At 41.3% G+C, this 15,060-nt stretch overlaps 1 protein-coding gene across 1 annotated transcript in view; it reads right to left on the bottom strand.

The window, feature by feature from the left end:
- The window catches only part of LOC126397483 (cadherin-12-like), a 145,364-nt gene that overhangs the window by 27,406 nt on the left and 102,898 nt on the right, over positions 1–15,060 (bottom strand). The window lies entirely within an intron of this gene.

Raw genomic sequence — 15,060 nt, 5'->3', positions numbered from 1 at the left:
TTCCAGGATTAATCCATTATTTCCTGTGGCGGGGGGGACAGGCTAAGTTACCTGTGAAAATGGGGGTGTTTTCAAAACAGCCCCTTGACAGAAAGCTGCCACCATTTCCCTCAGTGGAAATGAAGCTTGTATTTACTTGTATTTCACAGATAAGAAACAATAAATTATGAAGACAGTAAAGCGTCCACTAAAATAGCATTTTAAGTCGTGTGTGTGATTTATCCTTCAGGGATTTATACTTCAGGATTTATCCTGGCTCCATATGAATCTCCGCTCGTCGCTAGGCTAATTTATACAATGTAAAATGGCATAGGCTGGCGCTAATAACGTTGCCATGTTGTATTTGTTTGGAAAACGTGTTTAGTATAAGACAGTTGTTTTGTTGGTGAATCTTGTGAGTTGTAACGGAGCCAAATTATGTGCTGTTACCTTTGTTAAGTGTTGCTGTAGTCCCTGGTTTTATATGAGAGGTGCAAAAGATCGCTAGACGCTAGGCTAGTTTATACAATGTAAAATGCCATAGACTTGTGCTAATAACGTTAGCATGTTGTATTGGTGGGGGAAATGTGTCCAGATAAAGACAAGTGTTTATCTGTCAGTTCTGCGATTTATAGTGAAGCCAATTTGCGTACTTGTGTTTGACATTGTCGCTATTAAGCCATATTTAATGTGTGTTTTGAATCAACTAACTTTACAGCACTTAACACAGTCCTCCACTGCCAACTAGTGTCTTGGAGGTGTAACTGCAGACTGACACAGACACACCACGGCAGAAGTAGAAATAACGTGCAGATTTTTTTTTCCCCACGACTAATCGATCAGTTGAAGATTAGGCTATGTGCAACTTCAGTCGACCAAGATTTTCTTTGGTTGGCTACAGCCCTACTATATAAGTCCTCAAAAAGGTTTTTGTTTTTATTTTTATTTTTTGAAATAGTCAGTAGCTATCTAAAACAAAATTGTATGCTAAGATATAAAATCTATAAATATAATGTAAATCCTATTCAACTAAATGATTCATTTCTTACTCTCTTTAATATTTTTGTCAGAAAGGCAATGATAATTACTGGGTAATATGTATGTTGATGTTGTCCAATGTCAAGTCTCTATTTATGTCTAGACAATGCATGCATTCACTAGGGCCTGTGTGCACTGGGGCCTGTCCACTTTTTGTACGTATATGTTATGTTATAGAACTTTTTTGTATTTCGTATTGTAATTTTCCACTCTATTTTTCAGCTCTTGAGGATTGCAGCCCTTCTCATATTTTTCTGCATCTTAATGTGTCTATTGTAAAAACCAAAGCAAACTCCTTGTAGGCTTCTGATTTCTAACAAATTAGAATATGTGGAGAGAGGTTTGTTTGCACAATATGAAAACATTCAATGCAAGTGTAAATATACAAGAAACAAATGTAATGAAAGTCTAAAAAACAAAAACAAAATCCTCAGCCTGCTGATTCTGAAATGACCCAGGAGCATTAATATGCCGATCAGTAACTTTAACAAATTCTTCACATATTTTCTGCTTGCTTTGTTTTTCCCTCTCTCTGTTGACATGACAACACATAAAGTTTTCAAAGGTTCAGTTTGTATGGTTTAGGGGGATATATTGGACGAAATGAAATTTAATTTAATAAAGATGTATTCTTTAGTGCATAATCACGAGAAAATAAGAATTGTTGTGCATTATATCTATAGAGGGAGCAGGTCCTCGTCTATGTAGATGACCGTGTTGCACTGCTATGTTTCTAGAGTAGCCCAGAACAGCCAAACTGTAGACTGCCTGTTTTGTCTGTTTTCATGTCATCCACTGTATTTAGCAGCCCCTCCTTGACGAGAATGGCTGAGAAACACTGATTTTGTGAAACTGCTTTATTCAGTATTTTACCGCTTTAAATCACCTGGTCTGTTTGTTTTGGAGAGGAAGAGACCTTTGTGGATGATTTGGCTCTTGGTAAAAACCTCCTGAACAATGACGACAGAAGGAATGCTAACCAAGTTTCAGCTGGTTGCAATCTGCAATCTTCACCATTAGATGCCACTAAATCTCATGAAATCTTACACACTGTTCCTTTAAAGTACAGGGGAATATAAAATCAGCAAAATGAATTGTCACTGTCATGAAAATGCACATTTTTTAAAGAGGTTACTCCTTCAAACAAAAGACACAAAAAAAGATGGCATGGACGATGGAGTAACTCATGCCAACATGTGTTGATTCAGCAGGGATAACAACCCATTTTGACCAACTGGATCTGAATGAGCCATTTGAATTTGATGACCGCCCGTATTTAATTGAACACGGAGTACACGGATGTACACGGCTGCAGAGCTCATTGAAACTGAAGAGTGGACGAGGAGGAGTGAGCAGTGTTACTTCGGTAGCACATATACTAAAATCGCAACAGACAGAGGAACATGTCCGAATCCAGCTAAAGGTAAACACAGACGTTCATTTCTCCTTTCCGTTATGTTGTTGGATAATTATACTAACAATCCGAGCCTATCTGTGTGAAAAAATGCACTTTTAGTGGACGAATTTTTACGTTGTTTGACGCTGTCTGAGTGCCCCATTATTTAATGTAGCGCACGCTCACGGGCTGCAGGCAGGTCAGCCCTAGCTTCGTAATGGAGAAATGTCAAACATTGAACATCTTATCACTCATTTAGACAAAAGTAGATCGGAAAATAGGGCCCAGGTTGAAAAAAACCTTAGGTCCCCTTTAATAGCTGCCAGCTATGCAATTTTTATGGGCTGTTATTTCCCAACCTGCTGGGATTATCTGCTCTGACCTCATACCGATGATGCCCCCATTTCATCGCCTCAAATCACATACTGTATGTTGAAGACTGTTTCAAAATGTTTTTCCATCTGAGCCCTTATGTCCCCACCCACCACTTTTCAACACAGATTGATGCCCCCTGTGTAAGACACACAGTAGGTCCTGACCAGGTTAAGGTCTTGCCACCTCTGTGTGAGGAAGTCAAGCTGCACTTTCTTGGTTCAGCACAACTACACCCCTTTACACGACTTCTCCCAACAACGGCTTAGGGGTTCTTATGTTCTACCTCCTCAAGCTTCTGACATATCAGCTCAGGGTCAATTAGTCAAAGGCGAGGGGTGGAATCTGCATCCTCGGCATGTCTGCGGCTGAGGTGTAAACATCCGACAGCGGTGACACCCGTGTTCGTGCTTCTGCCTGTCTCCTGCCCTCTCATGTGTGACCGACCATACTTGGCGAGCTTGCAGTCGGTCACGCTCTACTGGCCTGGAGTCACATGAGAGACATTCCTTTCTGTGTATTTCAAATTGACTAACATGTAACCACCAAGGCAGCAATGCTATCTCCTTGCCCCAGGACTTGGGCTTCTCTGGCATGTTGTTCCGAAACACGCCGAGTGAAAACAGCTGGTAATGGCACAGGGCAATGTTCTTCTGTACAGACAGTCAAAGTGAGAGGGGAGGTGCACTGGTGGATGTGGTGGATGATTTTTTTTTTTTCTTTAATGGGAAAAGAAATATGACCAGTCATCTGTCCAAATTAAATGCACATGAATTAGCGATCTAATTAGAGTCCAACCACTAGAAATGATCAGAGGCTGTGCAATCGTGATTTCACAGTGATAGCAGATGCTTCTCAAGCCCTCTGTCTCTCCTCCATCTCCATGGTTTCTCAGTCTTGCTGCTACAGCAGGTGTCCGTAAAAAGAAGGAAAAAAAAGAGAGCTATGTGAAGGCAAGCCAATCTGAAAGCAATCATTGACCATCAACCAGCATGATTGGTTTGATTACAGTGCGCCAGATGCAACTGGCTAGGCACAGCTATAAGATCCCTCAACAGGAAATACACTCTGTCCCTTTCAATCTCTTTCAAGAAGTGACAACACTGAGAAGACCAGGCTCCCTGAAGCAACAGTCACGTATAAAAAATGGAATTCGTTGCGGGTGTCATTCAAATGCTGATCCCTACAATCAAACTAAAAGACTTCTTGCCAACTTACACCTATAAAGTAGCCTGAAATTTACAGCAATCATTATTTCATTTTACCGAGCTCCCCGCTGGTTCCTGTGAATTGTTAGAAATCAGCTTCAAAAGGAACTCGATGTACTTTGCCTCTCAAAGTGTGAGCCTTAGACATGGGAATAAACGCATCAATAGTGTAATTAACATTCTCATTATTTGGAGTTCATGTGATTCAAAAGCAGCTTGAAAAAAGCAAAGTAAATAAAATACAAATAAATAAATACCTAAGAGGCCCTCTTGTACTTTACATCATATTGTGCCTGCACCACAACATGTAGACAGCCATGCATAGCTCAGCTGAAATACTGGCACAGGTGTAGGAGGAGGAGAGAAGGCGATGCTGGGGAGGCGCACAGCAGGAGGTGTACACCAGGCCTCATTAGCCAGAGTCTCACTGGGGAACGGGGAGAAGCGTTGCTTTCCATCTCAACATGCTGCATCACCACAGTTAGGACAGAGGCTTGAACTCTCGCCCTTTATAACTGTCTAATTTCATGTAATCCCCCGCTAGCCCAAGACACAGACTTGGGGAGTGTGATGGGGAAATGCTCTTTTCACACAGACTTAGCAATTTTGACACAAATCTCAAGTACAACTGGCATCCTGAAGTCACACTTGTCAGATCACTGTTCATAAATAATGTGCTAAATTTAAAACAGTTGAGCATGGCAAATATTCAGGTGCAGGTGGGTTCAATGGTAAACGTGACTGGTTTGATAAGATATTTTAGTGATTCATAAAGCTAACTTTTCAGCATCAGACTCATACTTTGTTTACTTGCTACAACTCTAAATTTCTGGCAGGCTAATTCAGCATTACAAAAACAAAATTACATATTTGGTCAAAACTCAGTTAAGACTGGTTGGTTATACTCTGGGCTCTGAAACAGCAATACTCAACTATTGCACAACTGCAGATAACAGGAATTCGTTGACCAGTTAATACACAATAAATAATATTATTTATCAGTTTAAATAATAAATGAATTGCTTGTTTTCACCTTTCCACCTTTTCTGTCCTCACTCATCTTTGCCAAGAGGCAAATCCAGTCACAGCACCCTCGCACAGGTTAGGTGTACGCAGGGGCGTCTCTAGGATTTGAGAACATTCCGGACTTTGCCCAGAATCGTGTTGGAGAGTCCGTGAGATCCCCCCTGGACTATTTTTTTTACAAACAAACTTCATTTTGATGTGTTTTTATGCACTCTGACATTTTGCTTACATTCAGAGTACAAAACCCCCCACTGTGAATTACAAAATGGAAGGCGGCCCATGGGCTGTAAGTTGAGAATGACTGTTCTAGAAGTTGCCGTAAAGCTCCTGGCACCCTCTGTCACAGAGGGACAGCCAAATAGACAACTGAAACTAGAGTGGTAGCAACTAAAAGTCAGCTGTGTGATAGCCACGATTAGCTTTAGCTCACTGAATCTAAATTCATTCACGTTTTTTTTTTTTTTCCCCCACAGAAGTTAGCGTCATCCTGGTTCCCTCTTCAGAAAGCCTATGGGATTTACCCAATGGATTAAAATAAGCTTTGTGGCAAACAAGCGTGTATTTTTGAAGCATAGATGCAATAACCAAAAGAAAAAAATCTAACATTAGGCTATAAACAATCTACACTACAGTCGCATGACTAATGTTGCCATATAAACAGGTGAATTATTAAAAAAAAAAAAACTCCCCTGTACTGCTGTCATGAATGTTGAAATAAGCATGAGAGACCAAAACATTATCCTCTACCAGGCTGTAAACATGTTTATTTCTGTTGTAAAGTTGGGCATTTTTACATGGGTGTCTATGGGGATTTAGTGTTTTTGAACCAGCCTCAAGTAACCATTGAACGAACTGCAGTTTTTCACACGTCCACATTGGCATTATTTTTCCACTATGGAGGTTGTCACTTGAGTCTCACCTAGCCTACTGTTAACAACTGCCTTTTTCAAGACACATAAAAGCTTCAAAATACACAAATTGGGTATATACTGTTGTACTTAATGCCGTAGAACAAAACATGACAATCTCTTAAAGGGATAGTACACCCAAAAATGAAAATTCAGCCATTATCTACTCACCCATATGCCGAGGGAGGCTCTGGTAAAGTTTTAGAGTCCTCACAACACTTACGGAGATCCGAGGGGGGAGTGGGTAGCAGCACAACTGCACACCTAATTGCTGACAGTGACCCAGATTAAAACGTCCAAGAACACAGAATTGAAACCATAAAATATCTCCCGTCCAAGAACACAGAATTGAAACCATAAAATATCTCCATACTGCTCGTCCGTAGTGATCCAAGTGCCCTGAAGCCCCGACATAAAAAGCTGTTTGGAAAAACGTCATTTGAACTCTGTTTTTAGCCTCATTGTAGCCTGTAGCTCTGACTGCCTCTCTGTGGACTGTGCTCAAGTGTGCGCGCAAGACCGGCGAAAGCATGTGAACACACATGAAGGTCTCGCGCAAGCGCACACACGTCAGCGTAGTGTACACAGAGGCAGTCAGAGCTACAGGCTACAATGAGGCTAAAAACAGAGTTCAAATGACGTTTTTCCAAACAACTTTTTATGTTGGGGCTTCAGGACACTTGGATCACTACGGACGAGTAGTATAGAGATATTTTGTGGTTTCAAATATGTGTTCTTGGATGTTTTAATCTGGGTCGCCGTCAGCCATTAGGTGTGCAGTTGTGCTGCTACCCACTCCTCCCTCGGATCTCCGTAAGTGTTGTGAGGACTCTAAAACTTCACCAGAGCCTCCCTCTGCATATGGGTGAGTAGATAATGGCTGAATTTTTTTGGGTGCACTGTCCCTTTAAGCTTGTGTTAGCCACAGACTATATTTCAGGCATCTAACCAAAAACCCACTGACTTCAAGACGAGGGAACCAGGAGTGGTAAAATGCTTACTCATTCATGTACCACTCTGTTTCGTCATAACTTACTAGGAAATTGGTTAAATCCAATTGCTGAGGAAACAGCTAAACTCCTGCTAATGCTAACTAGCTTAAAAAGCTAGCAAAAAAGAAGGCTTGCAAACAGAGACAATACAATGAACACAGAACTAGAAAAAAATCAAAATAAGGTTTCCAGAACAAGTTCAAGACAAAAATATGGAAGACAAAATATTAACAAAACATTCTGGTAGTTCCTGCATTTTAGGGCAGAGTGCTGTATCTAAATGTCTTTAGGTATTTAGCAGAATCTATGTCGAGTCATCTGGGGGTAAAAAATCAGCCTACAAGACATAAAATGGCAGCCTTGAAACCTCACTATGCATTAGTTTGCCTGCTGTCCTGCAAACTTTAATCCCTTTTTCCTTAACTTTACTGCTTCACTGCTTCTGTAGTCACTGCTTGCCAAAGTTAATGATATAAATATCAACATGCAGCCACAATTTATCAGATGGTGTTACTACTGTGAAAATCAGTTGATCTGATGCCTTGCTTAGCTATCGCAAATAAGCCGACAGTATCAACAAACTCGAACAGATCATTTTCTCTATTTGCCAAGGAGCTGAGTTCCTCAAATATAGCCACCAGAGGGCATGTTATATGACCTGAAAAGTCTGTACTGATAGACATCACACATCTATGTCAGATGATTTTGCACAATTATTTAACTCATACGGCTTTACTCAGTTAATTTGACATATTTATCCGTTCATAAAGTATGTCATCAGGACTGAAAGGTTTTGCCAGTTAAGGTACTCATTAAGTAGTAGCAAAAAAGGAGTGACGACGTTGGAACAAATTGCAGTTAATTTCCTCAGCAGATGGAGGAGAGAGAAGCCTTACTGACACCCATGGAACAATGCATGGACAGGCATATGATTAACTGTCAAGCAAATCCTGCAGATTAATTTACATATTCCGGTTTGGGTGTAAAACAGTGATGTTGAGAGCTTTACTGCCTTTTTAATGTGTCTGAGACTCACTATGGCCCAAGTATGTCTGGGATATCTGTTGTTAAATAGGAATAAAATGGGGCCAGGAGGGGGTAATGAGAAACTCTGAGTTAATGAGAAGACGTGCTAATGTGTCAACGCTTGACTTGGGGAGAATCAAATCAGATCTGGAGGCCATAGGGGAAATTTCCCAGGAAGGAAAAACGGCCATTCATTCTCTGACTGCATGTATCATTTTGCGTTTTTTTCCCCCCTTCCTCGAAGATGACCTACTTATGCGCTCAGAACCAGCGCTGTATGAGTCAGTATTACCCATATCCACACATATATTATCCTAAAACAAGTTGCACACACCTATGCATGTTCAATTACACGTTTGAAGTGTCTCATTATCGCTTCAGTTGTTATGCACCTTTTTATGGGTTACTGCGGACACAACAAGGAAGTGTATCAACGGAGGAATTTGTAAGGAGGACAGACCGAGTTCCTCTCATGTCAGTGCTGCTGCTCTTCAACATCACAACAGAACACACTTGAAATTCTAGACATGGTGCTGCGCCCTTTGATATGTAAATGTGCACCTTCATTGCACTGGCAGTGATACTGAATGAAGGAACTTTTTTTTCTTGCCAATTGAACCTGTTATGTTCCAAGGGAATTTGTTAATTTAGAACAGGGGACTAATCAAGGCATCACAGTCTCACAGGTACAGTATAATGCTTCAAACACAGTAAAAAAAAAGTCGTTACACTGTCACATTTACATGTGTGAATACTGAACAATGAATGTGCTTGTTGACGATCTATATCAAGATATGATAAGAGGAAATCCATAAGCTGAAATCTGTTCCTCACTCGATACTTAGGTCTGTTTCTGGTCCCTCCCCCACATCTTGTTCCCGTCGCAGTGTAAAGTGTTAGTTGCAGCTGTTTTTTTCAGCTTGGTGGTTATTTTGGGGATGGGAGAAGCAGGATGACATGCATATTGAATAGGTTCTCAGTTTTCTTTGTGTGTTCAGTTCAGTATTACAATAGCAGAGTTCAATACTACCTCAGCTATGTTTGCCCAATAATATGGGGGACGGTCTAATGCCAACACTCATGGGTAAATCCAGCCTTTCCCCTTGAAGAATCATTATCACAGCACAGCGAGTCATTAGCAGCCTGACTTCATTTGTTTGTGCTGAACACAGGTATTACCTGAAGAGGATGAAGATTAAATGGGGTGAAAAAAAACAGCAAATGTTGTTTAATCTATGATATGCAGAGCAGTCTTAAATCCATTTACCACAGTATTATATATTTACAATACCACTTATGAATCATTAACACCTCCTCACATGATTTATCCTCTGAGAGTAAATCAAAGCTAAGCCAAACATGCCCAGAATATCACACATTAAATAATTGCAGCCGTATGAGCCAACACATAGCTCCAAACAGCAACATTAGGCCATGTCTGGATACTGAATTCTAGTGAGGCCAAACCCTCCTGATCCCACATGACAGCACCCATTATCTGACAGTTAAAAATCTGCATGTTGGGTCATTTCTTTGGTTAGTGCAAAGATAGCAGTATCTTTAGAAAACACACTTCAGGCATCCATTGGTACCAACCATGGCATGATAGCTCATTGGGAAGTGGGCTAAATAACACTCCTAAGTTAGGCTAAATTTTGGCGATGGAAAAACCGGCAAGGAGGGCTCTTGAACTCGAACCTAAATGAACATGGGTTCTATGGGTACCCATGAGTCTTCACTAACCCTGAGAAGGCTTGTTCCCAGTAAATATTTTGTTCCTTACAATCAATGTACTTCTTCAAATTACAGCTGAATACTTGTCTTTTAGGGCAAATGGCAACCAGCTTATTTTAATTAGACTTCCACAACACGTATATATATATATATATATATATATATATATATATATACATGACAGATTTAAACAGGTTGTTGTGACATGGATATTACTGACTAGGCCTACTGGGCAGAGTTCTAGGGGCCCCCTGACCTTCATCTGCAAAATGTCACTCACATTACCAACCAGGAATAGACTCAGAATTACCACAAAGAAACACAAAAGAGATGCAAAGGAAGTGTAGAGACACAAAGTAACTATAAAAACAGGCAAAACAACCACAAAGAGACAGGAAATGAACAAAGACGACACAGAATTACCTCAAGGGACACAAAACCACAAAAAGTAAGACGCAAAACAACTCCAAAAAAAAAAAGAGGCAAAACCAACACAAGTCTGTATGGTTCGCTCCAATGTAGGAGAGGTGGTGGGGCCTCTTGCATATCTGTGCCCAGGAGCTCACTGTCTATTAATCTACCCATGGTCAGGGAACTCAAAGTATTTAATTTTTTCTGTGTCGATGCACATCATTTAATTATTAATATTAACTGTAACAAGCCTTCATACTATATATACTATATACTAACTTTCAACAAGCCTATATACTACAACAGACTAATAAAATCCCTGGAACTTAGTTGTAGCTTTTGGTTTTAGTGTGCCGCCCCAAGATTTTCAGTAGCCCCATCTGGCTACTCTCATGAAAAAACTTCCAGAGGCGCCACTAGGTTGCAGTAAGCACTAAAAGTTCTAACAATGCCCAGTAAGCCAAACACAGTATTTTTGGGATGCAAAGCCACTTCAAGGTTAAAATTCCACAGAGATTCTGGGATAAGCAATTATGACGCAGTGGTTTGAGTCTGGCCTGACATCTCTGTTGTGAATGAGTGACTTCTTTATAAGGTCACCGCAGTCATTGACTGACAGTTCAGCAAGACTCGGCCATGCAGAAGAATGCTAAAGACCTCTAGCCACCATTGTGCCATAAGCAGTCAACTGACCACAGAGCACAATGAGCTTATCATCAGCAGAGAAAAGCTTACATGCCCCAGAGAGCGATTTGATGTCGCTCTGAATACCAGGGGGTCCTAACACTGTGGAGAGGAGAATGCTCACTTTATTGTGCTGCCATCAGTCACATCGGTTTGTGTCCTTGGCTGCCTCGGAGCATCTCCATCCCCCCAGTACTCACAACAGTGGAGTGCCATCTGAGAGCCTTGCCAGCAGCCCTGTCCACACTGCAGTGGAGTAGAGTGACTGTGAAAGACTCGCACTGCCACTCTTAATAGGACAGGGTTAGCCATGGGATGAGCCCCGGGACGCTAGTTTAATCTATTACACCCACGCCTCCCCAGGCCACCGGAGAGAAGGCACTTCATCGACTCCAAGCACCACCTCAGTTGCCTCTTTGTCACTCTCCCTCCTCTTTTTCTCCCTTTGAACACCTTCGCTCGTGTACAGCACATGCATAACCAGACGTACACAAAGACACGCACACATTGCCCCCTGCTTGGTTGCTTGGTAAGATGTTATTCATCTGGGCACCTGCATCTCCTGTTGTTCTCAGGTATTGTTTCCTTCTTTTCCTCTTCTTTCGACTCCTTTCACACCAGGGCTGAAAATAACTCATTTCACCTCCCACTGGAACATTCAGCACTATAATCAATAGATTAGTTTCAACTCTGTCTGTGAGCAAGGCTCGGTTGGTATCATGCCGGATGAGCTCTAAATGCTATCAGTTTTAAGCTATAAAATATTGCAATTACCCCGTAGCAATTTAGAGATCACATATATGGTTTTCACAATGTAAGGACGTTTTGTTATTTTGCAATACAAGGATGTGTCTTTGTTTGAGCTGAGCTATAAACTCAAGCCCTTTGTGTTCTTTAGTATTCAACTAACATTCCTCACTGTTTTCTGGCCTTCAGTCAAGTTAGCAGTTTGTTCATTACTTTTGTCATTTGACCATTACTTTTTTTTTTTACTGCCTGCTAGTATCTCATCAAGACTGAAAGGCAGTAACAGTTCTCATTCTCTGAAATGATTTACTGTTCAAACAGCCCAGTAATGACATTTCTGATAGAGAAATTAGACTGCAGTCACTGTCTGACTTTAGTGAAATTAAGTCCTTAATTGATGGCAGGAAGGATGAAAAGGGTTTCTTGCCTCAATACTGCCAGCGGCTATGACTTTAAGGGTCTAAATAGGGCCACATTTAAGCTAAGGCAATCGAGGCAATTAGCGGCATTTGTTTTATATACAAATGTTTATCAGTTGTGCACGCTGTTGGTGACAAGTGCTTTTCTTAAATGCCACGCAGCACTATAACATTAATCACTTGAACCTGCTGTTCTTTGGAAGTGGGAGAAAAAAGTCACCTCATGCAAGCTGGATGAATCATTGACCGCTTTTCCTGGGCTGTTACTCGATTAGAACAAAATCTTGAAACAAATCAGTTTGCTGTGGTAAACCAGCGACATACTGACAAACTGGTCTGGAATCAGTGTCCCAGTTATCCAACATATAGGTTTTTTTTATTACATTTACAATGATCTGTCTCCCTTTACTGTTCTGAACCTGTCAAACTGTCTCTTTCTGTCTGTGTCCACGGTGCTGAAACATTTAACATACTTTCTGGCTATGTCAGAGATCTCTCCCTTGTCTCTCTCTCATCCACTACTCCTTATATAACAGACACGATAAAAACTCGTTTTTTATCATAACTGACAAGCAGTGTCGTACTACTGTTATTTTTTCATCTATAACATGGCACATGATGAATAATGTGAAAGTTACCAAAAACCAAAATGAGCTGCAATTATGTTACACTTTTCAGCCTGTTGTATTCCCAGGGTGTAAAATACAGCAGCTTGGTCACACCAGCCATCCAATTCCAATGCACAAGGCACCTTTAGCGACTTGAGACGCACCACACATTCAAGTAACGATGATAGATGTCGTCCAAGAGGGGCAGGAGGGAGGGCCAGTGGATGAGACAAACAAGCACAGGACTTTCACCCAGGGGACTGCTGTATGTTTCCCATGTGAACTCAAAGCCAGTTCTGTTGAGTTTTCTTCAACAGTGTCACATAGTTAAAGACACAGGACACACTCATAAAGTTACTTAACAAGCTCACTTGTTTTAACCCAAACAATGATATTTTTTCTAAACCTAAACAAGTAGTTTTATTGCCTACACCGAAAGTAGATTTAGTGACAAAACCTACGTTTGCTGTAAACACAGATGTTTACTCTGAAATGATACTGTGCATGTAACCAAGCAACAACCTCTGGAGCTGAAAAATGAAGCCAAAGTGCCAATAATTGCAGTTACTGGAATGGCCAGTTGAGGTTGGCTGCGGAAGTCAACCAATCCCCATAGACACCAATGTTAAAATGCCCAACTTTACAGTGGAAATAAAAATGTTAACAGCCTGGTACAAAATATGGTTTTGGTCTCTATAACTAATTTCCATTTGATGACAACTGTACAGGGGTTAAATTTATAGAACTTGCCTGTTTACATATTCTTAAGGCTTAAAATTGCACGTATTTGAGGGCAGGGTCACATTGAGTGACAAGCTGTCTGCCAATAGCGTCCTAGGCTTCTCAGCCAGATCCACCCCTTACTCCTCCACAGTGCCAGCTTCTTGCCCAAATATGGTCTTTTCTGGCTTCAAAAAACCAAGATGGTGACAGGCGAAATGCTGAACTTGATGCTCCCAAACTGGAGTCTACAAACCAATGGGTGATGCCACCATAGCTATATCCATTTTTTCTACAGCTTGAGCATGTAACAAGAGGAAAATGACAGGCTGTCCCTAAGTTTCCAAAAATGATAATATAGGGTTGTCTAGGGAATCAATTTAAAGCATAGGGCCACTGAACAAGCTGCCATAATTGACAAGTTGAGAGAAAATGTGTTGCACTTTTCCACCTTAGATGGACAAAGTGCTTTACATTGATTCCCCAGGCCTTACCACTGGGAACAATTGGAGGACATATGGACAGGAGAAGCCGGGGATCAAACTATAACAAACCACAAACGAAAACAACAATATTTTCTAGTTATTTTCTATGAACATAATTAACCTCTATTAAATATTTTACTATTAGATGCTAGATCAAAGCAGTGTTTGAGGTATACCTGCAGCAGCTTGCACTACACAAGGCACCTGTACTTCTCTACAATGTTTTTTGAACCCCTCTGACACTCTGGGGCAATGGATTTGGAGGCAGTGCCAGAGGTCTGCAGCAAACACTCTTTATTCAATGCACTGTGGCGGCTGGGGGCATTCAGTTTGTACAGTGAGGAGATAGGCCTGTATTAAAATGGATTCCCTGAGTGTGAGCCAGCAAACATTATGCCACACATGCTGTCATTAAACAATGCCGTTCCTCTAGGCCTAGAACAGCACATTTCAATTACGCATATCTGCCATCTTTTCTTCTCCCAGGAGGGGGTAAATAAACATGCAAATGGACAAACGACATTTAATCCCACTCAAAATTATTTTAGCAACACAACCCAAGGTTATCATGTTGACGCTGCTGACGTGTGCTCTCCATATACTGTATGCATAGCGGCGTTTGAATGTGGCAATGCCCTTCCGCATGCTTTTTCATGTTTAGTATGTCACACACATTTGTCTGCACACATTTGTCTGAACGTCTCCCTGGGAATTCATTGGTGGATTTACCTATTGTCTCCCCTAATCCTATGTTTTGCAGATGGGATGTGCAAACCCCCTCCATGCCTCTGTGCCTCTTTTTTCCTCTCCCCCTGTATCGTCAGACTGGGAAACAGATGATCATCCTTTGAACCCATTACTCAGCCTGATCCTCTTATCATAACCAACCTTCCTGAGTCTCTAATTTGGGGTCTGCCAAACTCTGCTCTGTGTACAATGTGGCTTTCGTCTCTGTCCTGCTGTGTGTTTTTTTTTTGTTTTTTTTTCGACGTCAGTGCAAGGGAGGAAAGTCAAAGGAGAAGGGGAAAGAAGGAGACAGAGAGAGAGAGAGGTAGAGGGATTGTCTGCACACATTTGCACACCTGTCTCTGGGGATATTCCACCAATCTGAAATAAGACAAGTCTGTGGGCGGGTCAGTATTCTGGGAACACAGTGAACAACTCATAAAGGCTTCATCTCCAGCTACCTACTCTCCCCACACCTTTCCAAGGCACAGCTCGTTCTTTCTCTCCTCTCTTTCCCACCCTGTCCTGTTAATATCACAATCCCACATGGGCAGAGGCACATGTTGTTTGGTAAATTACAC

Source organism: Epinephelus moara, chromosome 11 (genome assembly GCF_006386435.1).
Source record: "Epinephelus moara isolate mb chromosome 11, YSFRI_EMoa_1.0, whole genome shotgun sequence".
NCBI classification, from domain to species: Eukaryota; Metazoa; Chordata; class Actinopteri; order Perciformes; family Serranidae; genus Epinephelus; species Epinephelus moara.
The sequence above is the reverse complement of the archived record's forward strand: the minus strand, read 5'-3'. Positions and strand labels throughout refer to the sequence as shown.